The sequence below is a fragment of the Mobula birostris genome, chromosome 8 (assembly GCF_030028105.1).
Source record: "Mobula birostris isolate sMobBir1 chromosome 8, sMobBir1.hap1, whole genome shotgun sequence".
In the NCBI taxonomy this organism is placed as follows: domain Eukaryota; kingdom Metazoa; phylum Chordata; class Chondrichthyes; order Myliobatiformes; family Myliobatidae; genus Mobula; species Mobula birostris.
In genome coordinates, this window is record NC_092377.1 from 11,604,710 (window position 1) to 11,621,104 (window position 16,395).

Genomic DNA, 16,395 nt, shown 5'->3' on the forward strand with positions numbered 1-16,395 from the left:
AGGAAAGCACACACTAACTCGTTCCACTCTCTTACCTTTTAACCTTCTCTCCTACATAACCCGCTTTTCTTCTAGGAATATGGGCAACGCGCAGCCAAATGGGAGCAGTTCAGGTAGGCAACTTTATTGACCTGGGCGGATTGGGCTGAAGGGTGTGTTTCTTTTCTCTATTACTCAATGTCTGTATACAGCACAGAACAGTACCGCACAGGTCCTTCTGCTAAAATTTATTCTGTACCACGACTTCACATCTTCTTTAAACTGTAGCTCCTTGATTTGAACACAACATTCAGGGGTTTCAAAGGAGGTCCACAAGAATGATCCCGGGAATGAAAGGGTTAACGTACAAGGCACATTCGATGGTTCTGGGCTTGTATTGCTGAAGTTTAGAAGAATGAGGGGGATTTCATTGAAACCTATTGAATATTGAAAGGCCTAGTTATAGTGGATGTGGAGAGGATGTTTCCAATAGTGGGTGAGTCTAGGAGCAAAGGGCACAGTTTCAAAATAGAGGGATGTCCATTTAGAACAGAGATAAAGAGGAATTTATTTAGCTAGAGGGCAATGAATCTGTAGAATTCATTACTACAAATAGCTGTGGAGGCCAAGTCACTGAGCATACTTAAAGCATAAGTTGATAGGTTCTTGATTAGACAGGGTGGCAAAGATTATGGGGAGAAGGCAGGAGAATGGGGTGGAGAGGGGTAATAGATCAGCCATGATAGAATGGTGGAACAGACTCAATGGACTGAGTGGCCTCATTCTGCTCCTATGTTATGGTCTATTCTAGTTGTGGCTGTACCTTAGATTTCTAAAGGTTCCTCACACCTTCACTGCTCTTATACTCTGTCTCTATGGGTAAAGCTCAAGATTCAAGTTAACTATCACATACTTTGAAACAACCTTACGATATGCTGGGGCAGCCCACAAGAGCTACCATGTATTTCAATGCAAATACAGAAAACCCACGATGTTCAGCTGAATAACACAACAAGCAACAAAACAACAACAGCAAAACATGCCCTGTTCTTCCCTCCACACACATACACAGTGCTTTAACTCCAGGGTTTTCTATACTTTTGTAACCATGCTCTCAATATGCCATTCCACTTTAAGTTGACAATGTCCATCCGATCCCCAGATCCCAATTCCTGAGCCCCTTTTGGTACTTTATCAAATGCTTTTTGGAACCCCATATGCTTCACAACTGCATTCCCTCAATAATCTTTTCTATTACTTCAGTGAGGCCTCTATAAACATAAAATGCTGAAGGAACTCAGCAGGTCAGGCAGCACCTATGGAGAGGAATAAAGAGTCAGTGTTTCAGGGTGAAACCCTTTGTTAGTCCTGGTGAAGGGTCTCAGTCCGAAATGTTGACTTCTTATTCCTTTCCATAAACACTAACTGACCTGCTACGTTCCTCCAGCGTTTTGCGTGCATGACTTTGGATTTCCAGCATCTGTATATTCTTGAGCTTGAGACTCTAAAGTTAATTAAATATAATACGGCCAGAAAAATATTTGTTCTGGCTTGATCTAATGAATTCAGACAATCCACATCCTGCTAATTTTGTCCGTGGTTATTGCTTTGTGAACATTCTCCACTAGTTAATGATCTCAACAGAAGCTTTCTTGACTCAATTATCACCCCAGAATCTATAATGACCAGAAATTACAATGGGCTACTTCAAGTTGTTCCCTCACCTCCCTAAGCAAATTCATTTCAGTTACAAAAGCTGCTCAGGGCTCTCTTCCCACAACTGCTTTCTGAAAGAACTTCCATAATTTGTGGAGAAACCAATTCAACTTTCTTCGAGAGAGAGGATACAGGGAAAGCTAGCAGGTGTGAGAGAGAGGGAAAGAGAGAGGGAGGGGTGGAGGAGGTAGACAGGGGCAAGAAGGAGTTAAGGAAAGAGAGGGAGAGCAGCAGAAAGGGTTAGAGAAGAAGAGAGAGGGGGGGAAAGGGTTGAGGGAGGGGGCAAGGAGGAGAGGGAGGGGTGATGGAGGAGTGAGAGATGGAGGGGGTGAGAGAGAGAAGGCAGAAGGAAGGGTGAGAAGGAAGAGCTGACAGATGGGGAGAGGGAGGGGTAGAGGAAGGGGGAAGGTAGGGGAAGGCAGAGGAGAGGAAGGAAGGGAGTGAGGGGAAAGGTGGGGAGAGGGAGGGGGGAGGGAAGAGGGACAGAATGGGATGGGGAAGGGGAGAGGGAAGGGAGGAAGGGAGTGAGAGGGAAAGGTAGAGGGAGGGGCAGGTGGGGGAGGGAGAAAAAGGGGATCCTAACTACTCCAACAGCTGTTTGCAGAGACACTGACAAAGGCCTGAGAGACACCGGGCTGCTCAATCTCTCAGCTGCAGATGGCATATAACCCATGAAAACCAAGGACAATGTGAAATCAGGATATTATTATTTTTGTTTTTCTTCCCCAAAGAGCTCAAACACAAAGATAATAAATTCCAAGCACAACTCAAAGTCTGTTTTCTGAACCATGGGGATTTGAAGACAGGATTGTAAAGAATGATAAACCTTCTCTTCGTGGTTCCCACCCTGCTAAAGCTGGCTTTGTCCAGTTTCTTGGGAATGGAATGTTTCTTGCATTATAGACATCAGCACATTTCCAAACTGCGTCATCCTTGATTGATTGAGAGTGCAAGACGCAGAGCAAAGAACTCAGTACAGCCAAACTGATATCAGCAAACTTAGCGTCAATGAGGAGCACCCAGCCCACAACTGGAGTGTGGCCCAAACACATGATGCAAAGCAAGCATACATAGGACATACACACAGTGGCCACTTTATTGGTACACCTGTACACCTGCTCATTAATGCAGATATCTAATCAGCTAATCATGTGGCAGTAACTCAATGCATAAAAGCATGCAGACATGGTCTAGAGCAGGGTTTCTCAAACAGAGGTTCCGTGAGAGATCGCGATTGAAAAAATAAACAATGTTTTTTGAACTTCCTGCAACGCATGATGCTTCTAGCGCTTGCAGTGTGGTGTGTAGTGATCAATCTTGTTAGTGGTCTCTTAGCCCGGTATGGTCGCAAGCAGTAGAACTATACTTATTCTCAGCTTTTGGTGCGAGATAGGGGAGGCTGTTGATAATTGGTGAGTGCTGTATTGCACAGAAGCCAGGACAGTACACTGATGGTGAGCACTGTACTGCACGGAGGGGAGGGCGGTAGGCTGATGTGCATTTCCGAGCATTGAATGGACTCGCCCAACTTGGGCTGTGACGTCAGCCTCTCACTCCCGAATTACCTACCCCAATTTCCCCTTATGCACCGCCAACTGACTTATTGGAGTGAACAAACTCTACCGGTGTAGTAGAAAATTGGAGGGAAATTTTCATTCTAAAGAAGGAATTTCTATGCACCGAAGCTGCTGGCCTGTTGCTTTGCTGTTGTTGTAAACATTGCAAAAGGTGGATTGTGGGTTAGAAGTGAATTGTATTGTGAAGTATTCACATTTTTTGCAGTTTTTTCAGTTTATTAACCCCTTTTCCATTGTGCCTAGTCTGTGGCAAACAGCTTACAAATGTAACAACGGTTCCAGCAAAATTGATAAAACAAACCCACCGTATGATACATAAAAATGCTGATTATTTTAAACGGCTGTTGGAATTTCAAAACAAACAGGAAAGCTTTTAATGAAAAGCAATTTACAACCTTTATTTAAATTAAATCTACTGAGCTACATTTAGAAAAATTAAGTCCCACTTTGGCTTAAGCCAGTTATTTAACAGAAATTTTTTACGTCTGCCTTAAGAGTTTTAAAAATTTATGGAAGGGAAAGAAAGAGATTAATTTCAAGAAAGGTAAGCTAAGCTTAACTATCTGTTTTTTCAAGAAAGGTTGGCTAAAAATTAATTTTTTACTCAAAAGAGCATCGACAATTATTTTTAGATTATTATATCTACAACTTACTGACTAAGCTAACGTACCATGAGCTGTAGATGTAATACTTTTTACACAGGAGTTTCCTGAGACATGAAAATTATTTCAAGGGTTCCTTCAGGGCAAAAAAGTTGATAGAGGCTGGCTTAGAAGTTCAGTTTTTGTTCAGACTAAACATCAGAATGGGGACGAAATGTGATCTAAGTGACTTTGACCGTGGAATGATTGTTGGTGTCAGATGAGCTGGTTTGAGTGTCTCAAAAACTGCTGATCTCCTGGGATTTTCACACACAGCAGTTTCTGCAATTTACAGAGAATGGTGTAAAAAACAAACAAAAAAAAACATCCAATAAGCCGCAGATTTGTGGGTGAAAAAGCATTGTAAATGATAAAGGTCAGAGGAGAATGGCCAGACTGGTTCAAACCGAAGATCAGCTCGGAACACACAACACATCAAAACTTGAGGTGGATAGGCTGCAGCAGCAGAAGACAATGGACGTATACTCCGTGGTCACTTTATTAGGTACGAGTTTGAACATTACAGCACAGTGCAACACCTTCAATCCCCAATGTTGTGCTGACCATTTAACCTACACTAAGATCAATCTAACCCTTACCTCCAACATAGCCTTCCATTTTCCTTTCATCCATGTGTATCTATGAATCCCTTGTGTGTCCCTAATGTATCTGCCTTTACCACCACCCCTGGCAGCACGTTCCATGCATCTACTACCCTCTGTAAAGGACCTACCTCGGACATCTCCCCAGTCATGTAATGTAACGTCTCCAAGTTGAGTCTGGTACATGAGACCAGAACTACCATTAACTCTTGTTAAATCAGAAAAAATCTATTTCTTTTTGTTTCAATAAAATGTACTGTTGAGAATATCCTGACTGGTTGCATCATGTTCTGGTATGGCAACTCAAATGAGCAGGAATGCAAGACGCTGCAAAGAGCAGTGGACTCAGCCTAAAACATCACAGGCCCATCGCTCCCCACTGTTGGTTATATCTACAGGAGGTTCTGCCTTGAGGCATCGGACTACAAGACCATCATCGTCTAGGCCATGCCATCTCCTTGCAGCTATCATCGAGCAGGAGGTACAGAAGCCTGAAGTCCCACACCACCAGGTTTAGGAACAAAACATCCCTTCAGACATTTAGTTACTGAACTAACCAGCATAATTACTACCTCAGTACAGCAACACTATGGCCATTTTGTTCACAATGCACTAAAATGGATCACTGTTTGTTCTAATTTTGTCTAATGTTACGAGCATGTGATGTTGCTGTTAAGTTTTTCATTACACCCGTGCACATATGTACTTGTGCACATGACAATAAATGGGCTCAATCATGGACCTTAACGCCAAATGCAGTAAAACTACCTAAGGTTCACAGACAGGACATCATATCAACTTGTTTTTTTTTACCAAAAAGCTTATTTTTTGAAGCATTTCTTTCTCCATGTCCAACTTGTAACAGGTAAAATGATGAAGACCCCCACCCCACTTCTTTGACACCGTTGTGGACAACTGGTTGATCTTCACAAACAAATGGCTAATCACTCCACGTGACCACTCTACAGTAGATCTGAAGTCTCTACACTTCTTACTCTAACAGATAGCATATTCCCTCTCAGGCTGATGACCTGAAACTGTTTCTTTCTCCTTTTCCTTATTCTGGCATCTTCCTCCTTCCTTTTCAGTCCTGATGAAGGGTCCGAAATGTCATAGAGTTATAGAGTCATAGAAAAGTACAGCACAGAAACAGGCCCTTTGGCCCATTTAACCAGTGCCAAACCACTTAAACTGCCTAGTCCCATCGACCTGCACCCGTTCAGTAGCCCTCCATATCCCTGCCATCCATGTACCTATCAAAGCACATACACAAAATGCTGGAGGAACTCGGCAGGCCAGGCAGCATTTATGGAAAAAAAAGTACAGTCGACGTTTCCGGCCGAAAGCCTTCTAAACTTTCTCTTAAATGTTGAAATTGAGCTCACATGCACCACTTGTGCCGGCAGCTCATTCCACACTCTCATGACCCTCTGAGTGAAGAGGATTCCCCTCATGTTCTGCTTAAACTTTTCACCTTTCACCTTAACCCATGACCTCTGGTTGTTGTCTGCATTAAATGTCAAGTTATTTATCCCCCTCCACAGATGCTGCCTGATGTGCTGAATTCCTCCAGCATTTTTTGTCTGTCTTGTGCTACAGATGCAGTGGGTGGGGGTGGTGCAAGGGAAGGGGGGGGGCTTTGGGATTTTGATGTTTCTATCATTCTCTGGGGTTCCTTTGTATTGTGGATGTCTGTGAAGAGGACAAATTTCACGTTGTGTACTGGATACATACTCTGATATTAAATGCACTTTGAACTTTGATCTGCTGATACTTGCAGCATTCTTTGCTTTGATCTCAGACTTCCAGCATCTGCACAACTCCTGCTTCTCTAGTTGGCATCATGGAGTTGCAGAACTGTTTTTGTTATCTTTTCCCTTTACATCCATTTCATTTTCTGCGCTTTCGTAGCATTCAGAACAACTACAGTTAACAAGATCTTACCACCTCCTTCAGCCTGTATTATTACCTGGCTCCAGTCAATAACATACCATCCCTTTGTTCTCCCAGCCTATTCCCTTTCACTCTAACTGAAATCATGTCTGCTTCCTTTCACAGTTATGATAAAAGATGATCATTCTCCACAGATGCTGTCTGACTGGCTGAGCATTTCCAGTATTTTCTGTTTTCATTTGCAGCTCTTTTGTTTTACCATAAGCCATCTTTTCTGTCACAATATCAGGTATCCAATATGACTTTTGTTTATAGAAAAAAAGCTGCTGTTTTGTTGGTGCCAGTGATGCTGGTCAAAACCTGCTGGTTTGCTGCAGTAGAGTCTATTCTAAACTTAGGGTAATGGGCTTTAGGAAGTTTCCAAATGGGCGTCACGGTAGTATAGCAGTTAGTGCAATGCTATTACAACTCGGAGTTCAATTCCAGTATTCTCTGTAAGGAGTCCCCGTACATCCTCCCGATTGAATGTGTGAGTTTTCTAGGGGTGGTCAGTTCAAAGACGTACTAGGGAGGTTAAATTGTCTTGCAATTAGGTTAGAGTTAAATCGGGGATGTCAGGGGCTGCTGGAGTGGTGCAGCTTGAAGGGCCAGAAGGGCCTATTCCGTGCTGTATATCCAAGTAAATAAAAAGTAGGATTTAGGTTGACTCCAGTACAGGCTGAGTGTTAAGGCAGTGAGGTGATTCACTTGCACAGGATGATTTTCTGAAGGATTCCCCAGTCGTGCTTAGATAAATGGCCTTCAGATGTGCTACAGTGAACTCCCAGCCTTCCAGCATTCACGGGGCATGAGGGGTGCTGACTGCATGAATGTAACCATAGACCATAAGATTGCATGACATAGGAGCAGAATTAGGTCATTCAGCCCATTGAGTTTGTTCTCCAATCAGCCTGATTTAATATCCCTCTCAACCTATTTTCCTGCCTTCTTGTAACCTTTGATACCCTGACTAATCAAGAACCTATCAACTTCTGCTTTAAAAATATCCAGTGACCTGGCCTCCACAGTCATCTGTGGCAATGAGTTCCACAGATTCATCAGTGCCTTGCTAAAAAAAAAATCCTCCTCATCTCTATTCTAAAGGGATGCCCTTGTATTCTGAAGCTATGCACTTTGTTCTAGACCCTCCCACTATACTAGAGGTCAGTATCGAACCCTTGTTCTATTATTTTGAGCTTTTAGACCCCATATTAGTCTTTATTATTGCCAAGCTTTTAAAGTACAAGTTTTGAGAAAGCAGATGAGAGTTTTTGAACTCCCATGTTAGGATCTGAACTCATGCCAAAACTGAAGTTCCTTTGTTTATTTAAGTGTTAATTTGAGACTCATAAATTATAGCAGGTAGTAAGGAAAACAAATGCAATATTACCATTCATTTCAAGAGGACTGGAATATAAAAGGAAGGAGGCTTTATAAGGTGATAGTCAGATTGCATTTGGAATATTGAGAGCATGTTTGGGCCCTCTATCCAAGGAAGGATGTGCTGGCCCTGGAGAGGGTTAGATTAGATTAGAATAGATTCAACTTTATTGTTATTTGCCGAGTACAGATACAAAGCCAATGAAATGCAGTTAGCATCTGATCAGAAGTGCAAAGAATAGTGTTATTTACAAAATAATTTCAAATAAAAAGTAAGTGCGACAGCACACAAATATATAAGTACTGAGACAGTACAATATGGGTGTAATACTGCTTAGCGCTGTGATGTGAGGTTCAGCAGGGTCACAGTCTCAGGGAAGAAGCTCTTCCTGTGCCTGCTGGTGCGGGAGTGGAGGCTCCTGTAGCGTCTACCGGATGGGAGGAGAGTAAAAAGTCCATGGTTAGGGTGAGATGCATCCCTGATAATGCTTTTCGACCTGCCCAGGCAGCATTTATGGTAGATGTTCTCAGTCGTGGGCAATTGGTGCTGATAATCTGCTGGGCAGTTTTCACCACACGCTGGAGTGCTTTCCGGTCCGATATGGGACAATTGCCATACCACACTGAGGTGCAGTTGGTGAGTATGCTCTCAATGGTACAGCGGTAAAAGTCCATCAGTATCCTGGGACAGTATCCTCCGCAGGAAATAAAGGTGCGGTTGCGCCCTTTTGATCAGGATGGAGGAGTCCAGGGACCAGGTGAGATCCTCGGAAATGCGGACACCAAGGAATTGGAAGCTTGATACACGCTCCACTACAGCTCCGTTGATGTAGATGGGGACATGCGAGTGGCTCCGAGCATGCCTGAAGTCCACAATGATCTCCTTGGTCTTCTGGGTGTTAAGGGTCAGGTTGTTGTTGGCACACTACACGGCCAGGTGCTGGACCTCGTCCCTGTAGGCCGACTCGTCATCCCCTCTGATCAGGCCAACCACTGTGGTGTTGTCTGCGAACTTGATTATGGAGTTAGAACCATGTACAGGAACGCAGTCATAGGTGAAGAGGGAGTACGGAAGAGTGCTCAGCACACAGCCCTGAGGCACGCCGGTGTTCAGGGCGAGAGTGGAGGAGCAGAGGTTGTCTAACTTAACTGATTGGGGTCTGTTAGTCAGTAAGTCCAAGGTCCAATTGTAGAGGGATGAGCTGATAGCAAACTGGCGAAGTCTGGCGATCTGCTTAGAGTGAATCACAGTAGTGAATGCCGAACTAAAGTCAATGAACAGCATTCTGATGTAAGAGTTGGGGCTGTCCAGGTGGGTCAGGGCAGAGTGAAGTGCTGTGGAGATGGCGTCCTCTACTGACCTGTTGGTGTGATAGGCAAATTGATGGGGGTCCAGGGTAGTGGGCAGACAGGATTTCAGATGTGATAGAACCAGTCTCTCAAAGCACTTTGCAATGATGGGGGTGAGTGCAAGTGGGTGGAAGTCATTCAGGCCCGTGGCAGTGGAATGCTTTGGCACTGGCATGATGGTGGCGATCTTGAAGCTTGTGGGGACAACCGCCTGGGCCAGGGACAGATTAAAGATGTCCGTGATGACCCCGGCCAACTGCCCAGCACAGACTCTGAGCACATGGCCAGGTATTCCATCCAGACCAGTTGCCTTCCATACAGTCACCCTGCTCAGGGTGGCACAAACGCCGGAGGTGGAAAGTGAGAGAGGCAGTTCACCAGGTGGGAGATCCGCTTTGAGGGTGACCTCCTTGTTCTCTCGGTCAAAGCGAGCATAGAAGTAATTGAGCTCATCAGGGAGGGACGCAGAGCTGGAAGGGAGCACAGTACTAGGTGGTCTGAAGTCTGTAATGACCTGTATGCTATGCCACGTGCACCGAGGGTCCGAGGAGTTGAAATGCTCCTCGATTCTCTGTTTGTATATGAGTTTAGCCTGAGAGATTCCCCTCCTCAGGTTTGCCCTGGCTGAGCTGTAAACTGTAAGACCTGAAGGCTGAATCTCTGGCTTTGAGCAGGAAGTGAACTTCTCTGTTCATCCGTGGTTTCTGATTGGGGAAAACTTTTATTTGTTTTTGTGATGTCACTTGTTGATGTGCTCAAGGCCAGAGTTGGTATATAAATCAATGTTAATCTGCGAGTCTGTGGTGGCATAGGCAGCAGTTCAGAGGAGACTCACAAGAATGATTCTGAAAATTAAACGGTTAATGTATGAGGAGTGTTTGATGGCTTGGGGAATTCAGACATAAGAGGGGGTGATCTCATTGACACCTACCAAATACTGAAAAGCCTGCACAGAGTGGATGTGGAGAGGGTATTTCCATGAGTAGGAGCGTCTGGAATCTGAGAGCAAGGCGTCTAAATAAAGGGATGCCCCTTAGAACAGGGTTTCCCAACCATTTTTTTATGCCATGGACCAATACCATTGAGCAAGAAGTTCGTGGACCCCAGGTTGCGAACCCCCTGTTTGGGAGGAATTGCTTCAGGTGGTGAATCTGTAGAATTTGCCTCTACAGAGGGATGACAAGGCCAAGTCATTGGCTGTATTTGACATAGGGAATAATAGGTTCTTAATCTGTACTTTCAAAGTTCAAAGTAAATTTACTATCAAAGTATGTACATGTCACTACACAGTAGGTAGGATTCATTTTCTTGTCAACATTCACAGTAGAACAAAGAAAAACAACATAGTCAGTGAAAACCACATACAAGCCTGACAATCATTGTGCAAAATACACTGTGAAAATACAAAAATACACGAATAATAATAAACAAACAAATAAATAAATAATACACAGAACATGAGAACAAGAAGGATAAGGATTATGTGGAGAAAGCCGGAGAATTAGATTGAGAGACAAAAAATCAGCCATGACTGCATGGTGAAGCAGACTTGATGGGCTGAATGATCCTATGCCTTACGGTCTTAAAGTAGAAAGAAAAACGCTCATGTAAAAGTTACTGTACATGATACAATAGCATTCTGTGCATAAGCCTTTAGATACATCGCCAAATTATATGTTACCTGCTACCCTTTTTATACTGCAATTCTCTATTTTAAAGGTAACCAGTAGCAATGCAAAAATAAATAAAAGACTGTACTCAGCCAAGTGCCAAGTTTTCAAAGAAGGTGCTGTGTTTAATCTCTCCACAGCTGCACTGCCCTTCAGTATACGCATAAACAAAATATATATATCCACACTTAGTTTGCACAACACACGAGAAATAAAACCTGTGTGAGCATTATGAAATGCTTTAACATTTCTAGGAATTTTTGCTGGCGGCATTTGAATTCTGGATGTATAAATGAGAGATTACCATACTTGTACATTATTCTATTTCTCACTACATCACAAATTAAACATCATACTCTATATTGGATTGTTGAATAAGTTCTGATGACAGCAAATATGCAAAGTTCAAAGTTAAAATAGGCTTCTTATCAAGCTATATATATGTCATCATATATTACCTTGAGATTCATTTCCATTCAGGCATTCATAAGAAAACTAATATAATAGAATTGATGAACAACAAAGACTGATAAACAATCAATGTGCAAAAGAAGACAAACTGTGCACATAATAAAAAAAAGTAAATAAATAATACCGAGTTGTACAGTCCTTGAAAGGGAGTCTATAGGATGTGGAGTCAGTTCAGAGTTGAGGTGAGTGAAGTTATTCCCTCAGGTTCAGGAGCCTGATAGTTATCAGGTAATCACTGTTCCTGAACCTGGATATGTGGCTTATTCGATTTATTATTTCCAACTTATTCTGAGAATTCCTCATTTATTTTTGAATGAACAATATTATAGCAATACCACAACGAACAAGAAAACAGAAAGAACACAGACTCATTGGCCACTTTATCAGGTACACCTGCTTGTTAATGTAAATATCTAATCATGTGGCAGCAACTCAATGCATAAAAGCATGCAGACATGGTCAAGGGGTTCATTTGTTGCTCAGCCCAAACATCAGAAAGGGGAAGAAATGTGATCTAAGTGATTTTGACTGTGGAATGACTATTGGTGCCAAACGAGGTGGTTTGAGTATGTCAGAAACTACAAATCTCCTGGGATTTTTACGCTCAACAGTCTCTAGAGTTTACAGAAAATGGTGTGAAAACCAAGCAAAAAGACATTCAGTGAGCAGCAGTTCAGTAGGTAAAAATGCCTCGTTAATGCAAGAGCTCATAAGAGAATGGCCAGACTGGTTTAAGCTCACAGGAAGGCAATAGTATCTCAAATAACCACATGTTACAACAGTGGTGTGCAGAAGAGTATCTCTGAACGCACAACATGTCAAATCTTAAAGTGGCTGAACTACCGCAGCAGAAGACCATGGACGTTCTCTCAGAGGCTGCTCTATGAGGAGGTAGTTAATAAAGTAGCCACCGAGAGTATAACAGAAGTCGAATACCTAAAGAAATTAACTCTAATGGAAACATTAGACTCGAAACATTAATTGTGCTCCTATCTGTAGAAGCTGCCTATCAATTCTTATACCCAGTAAATAACAAAAAAAAGCTTCTAATCATGGGATAGCAGTTCAGTAACAACCCATTCTCAGAACACTTTTAGGGTCACTATCGTTCCATTGTGCAACACTGCTAGTATTGAGAAAGGCTTCTCTTTTTTCTCTCATGACACTGATTGAATAGGTCAAAGTAAAAAAAGTTATAGTATAAGCAAATAAAAACCTGACTGCTAGAGGAACTCAGTGAGTCAAGCAGCATCTGTGGAGGCTGACTGCAGCGATGGCAGTCTCTTGCATCTCCAAGTACAGTTGAGAGTGTGGTTGTATTACGGCCTGGTATGGAAACACCAATGCTCAAGAATGCAAAAGCCTACAAAAAGTGGTGGATACAACCCAATCCCTCACAGGCAAAGCCCTAATCACTGAGCACACCTGAAAAGAGCACTGCCAGAAGAAAGCAGCATCCACCATCATGGACCCCTCACCATCCAGGCTATGCTCCCTTCTCACTACTACCATCAGGAAGGAGGTACAAGAGCCTTAGGTCCCATGCCACTAGTCTTTGTAACAGTTATACCTCTTAACCATCAGGCTCCTGCACCAGTATGGATAACTTCAGCCACTTCAACTCTGAACTGATTCCACACCTATGTACTCAGATTCAAGGACTCTACAACTCATGTTCTTAGTATTATTTGTATACTTTTTATTTACATATTTAATTTTTTTTGTATTTGCATAGATTGTCTTTTTGTAATTTGGTTGTTTTGTGTAGATTTTCATTGATTCTATTGTATTTCTTTGTTCTACTGTAAATGCTTGCAAGAAAATGAATGTCAAGAAAGTATACGGTGACATACTGAATATATACTTCAATATTAAACTTACTTTGAACATTGAAGCTATACGACAGGATCTACACATGATCATCTTCACAGAACAATTGACTCATAGAACATAAAACACAGAACAGTACAACACAGGAACAGGCCATTCGGCCCACAATGTTGCATTGAACCAATTAAATTAGTAATCAAATGGCCAACTAAACAATGTCCATATCCTTCCATTTCCCTCATGTTCGTGTGCCTATCTAAACATTTCTTAAAAGTCTCTAACGTACAGTATTTGCCTATACCACCACCCCAGGCAGCGTATTCTAGGCACCCACTACTTTCCGTTTAAAAATTTTGCCCACTGCATCTCTTCTGAAATTACCCCCCTCACCTTAAATGTTCGTTTTCTAGTTAATTATTGCTGTTTCTTTCTGCGTCTTGTGGCGTATCGGGCGGCAATCTTGCTGTTTTTTAGCATCTTGTCTAGTTTTATGAGGCTGAGTTGCTAGCTCAACCCTCAACAAGGATGGAAATGAAAGGAGTCGGCCAGAGTCGAACCTGGGACCACTTGCCTCGAAGTCCGGTGTGGATACCACTACACCACCGGCCAGCTTTCTTTTTCTAGATATGGCAGATAAATTTTTTTCACCAATAACTTGCTACTAACAATGACTAAATTATGCAGCTTTGTTGAGATGCTTTGTGTTCCAATCCAATGTTACATTCTCATGTGTTTGAAAGGCCAAACTAGACCCTGGCTAAACTGTCATCAGAACACATTTTGGCATAACAAGCACATTTATTGGCATTATAAAGAAGTCAACGATCCTTCTCTACTACAAACACATTGGGCGTAAACATTGCCACAAAGCTTGGGGAGCATTAGAAATGCTTAAAATAAGGAAGTAAGCCAAGGTCAATCACTGGAAATTGCATGGGTGGACCCAATGGGATGGAAAGGGCCACATTTAAAATGCACCAATTAGTTTTAAAATATTGTAAATTGAGGCATCCAATTGATAACAGTATTGAGACAAGTATGGTCTGCTAATTTGACTATGTTCAATATTCAAAGTTCAAAGTAAATTTATTATCAAAGTACATAAATGTCACCACATACTATCATGAAAATTGTTTTCTTTTAGACAATTACAGGAAAATAAAGAAATACAACAGAATTTATGAAAAATTATAAATGACCAATGTGACAAACAACTAATGTGCAAAAGAAGACAAATTGTGCAAATTAACTAAAAAAAAAGTAAATAAATAATACCAATTTGTAGAGTCTTTGAGGATAAGGCCATAGGTTGTGGAATCTGTTCAGTGTTGCGATGAGTTAATACATCCATGCCAGTTCAGAAACCTGATGGTTGAACCTGGTGGTGTGGGACGATGGTAGTAGCGAGAAGACAGCATGGCTTGAATGGTTGGTGTCCTTGTGGCAGCGCTCCTTGGAAATGTGCTCAATGATGGGGAGGACTTCGAATGCGATGGACTGGTTACAACAAATAGCCATTTCCGAACTTCCGTACACATGACTTGAACCGGACAAACACAAATGATAGCTGCAAAGGAGTTGCTTGGATTTTGTGGGGTGAAATGTGGAACTTTATAGGAAATATCCACAGCTCTGTACTGTGTAGTTTAACCTGGAGAGGAAGAGTACAGATCTCCTTTAACTTACTACAGCTCAGGACCATTAATGAACGGGGGAAAAGGAGACTACATGATTCAGATCAGCTTGGGCAACAAACACAGTGCTGGAGGAACTCAACGGTTTAGACAGTGGCTGCAGAGGGATGGGAAATGCAGATGCTTCAGATCACAACCCTGCATCAGGATCTGAAGCGTCAGCAATTTATATCCCTTCCCACACAAATGCTGCTTGACCTGATGACTTCGTTTAGCAGTTGTTTGTTGCTCCAGCATCTGAAATCTCTTGTGTCTTCATTCAGATAAGCTTAGTGAGTGTCTTGGGCACTAGTATTTTAATCTCCAACATCCTTCTCTTCTGTAGCCGCTGACTATACCCCAAGCTCATGGAAAAGTCTGAACCAAGAGATTATGGATTCAGATGGAATATCACTGAATGAAAATATTAACAATATACACTCAGGGGCTACTTTATTAGCTACCTGCTATACTGAATAAAGAGGTCACTAAATGTATGTGTGTGGTCTTCTGCTGTTGTGGGCCATCTCCTTCAAGGGTCAACCCACTGTGCTTTCAGAAATGCTCTTCTGCACACCACTGTTGTAACTTGTGTTTATTTCAGTTACTGTCGCCTACCCTACCAGCTTGAAGTAGTCTGGTCATTCTCCTCTGACCCCTCTCATTAATATAACACCCTTGGAAAGGTTTCACTGCTAATGGAATGGTTTTTCTGTAGCAGCAATGTTTGGGTTAAGAGTAAAGATAATGGGGGCTTTGGAATGTGCGCCATCCAACGAAGGGAGTGTTTTTTCTTGTTACGTGCCCGAGAGCGAGGTATTCTAGGGTCTTTTGTTCGGTGAGAGATGAAGAGAGGAGATACGAGAAAGGAGAGGCCGTAGACTGCAGGACAGAGTGGACCTGGAGTGAGGGGCCGGGAGTCGATGCCCGATGGAGGACTAACGGATGGGAAACCGTGAGCTCCAACGTGCACATTAGACTGTTTCATTAAAATGGGCCGTTTTCTTTACCAACCCTCTAGTCAAATTAAGAATTATAAAGCTAAATTGTTTAATTGCATATGGTGTACCGTCTGTTATTTCGTGGTACTGATTTATAACAGGGTAACACATCACACAGCATCCACACAGACAGGGGTTTTGCATCTCAGATTTTACACATTTGGTGGGGCCAGAGACTGTCTTCCCTGGACTAATGCTGTTGGCCAAGCCTGAGGGTTACACTAACAAGACGTTTTTGCTCACAGAACTGCCAGTCACTGAATGTTTTTTTCTGTAAACTCTTAAAGACTGAAAATTCCAGGAGATCAGCAGTTTCTGAGATACTCAAACCACCCTATCTGGCACCACAGTCCTTCCACAATCAAAGTCACTTAGATTACATTTCTTCCCCATTCTGATGTTCAGTCTGAACAACAGTTGAACCTTTTAACCATGTCTGTATACTTTTATGGTTGAATTGTGGCCACATAATTGGCAGATTAGATATTTGCATTAATGAGGTGTACAGGTATAACTAATAAAATAGCCATTGCGTATATGTCAGTGTGACTTGAATCTGATTATTTTCAATGT

At 42.3% G+C, this 16,395-nt stretch overlaps 1 protein-coding gene across 1 annotated transcript in view; it reads right to left on the reverse strand.

Annotated features, from left to right (window-relative positions):
- The window catches only part of vta1 (vesicle (multivesicular body) trafficking 1), a 334,690-nt gene that overhangs the window by 87,202 nt on the left and 231,093 nt on the right, over positions 1–16,395 (reverse strand). The gene's annotated exons all lie outside the window — the stretch shown is intronic.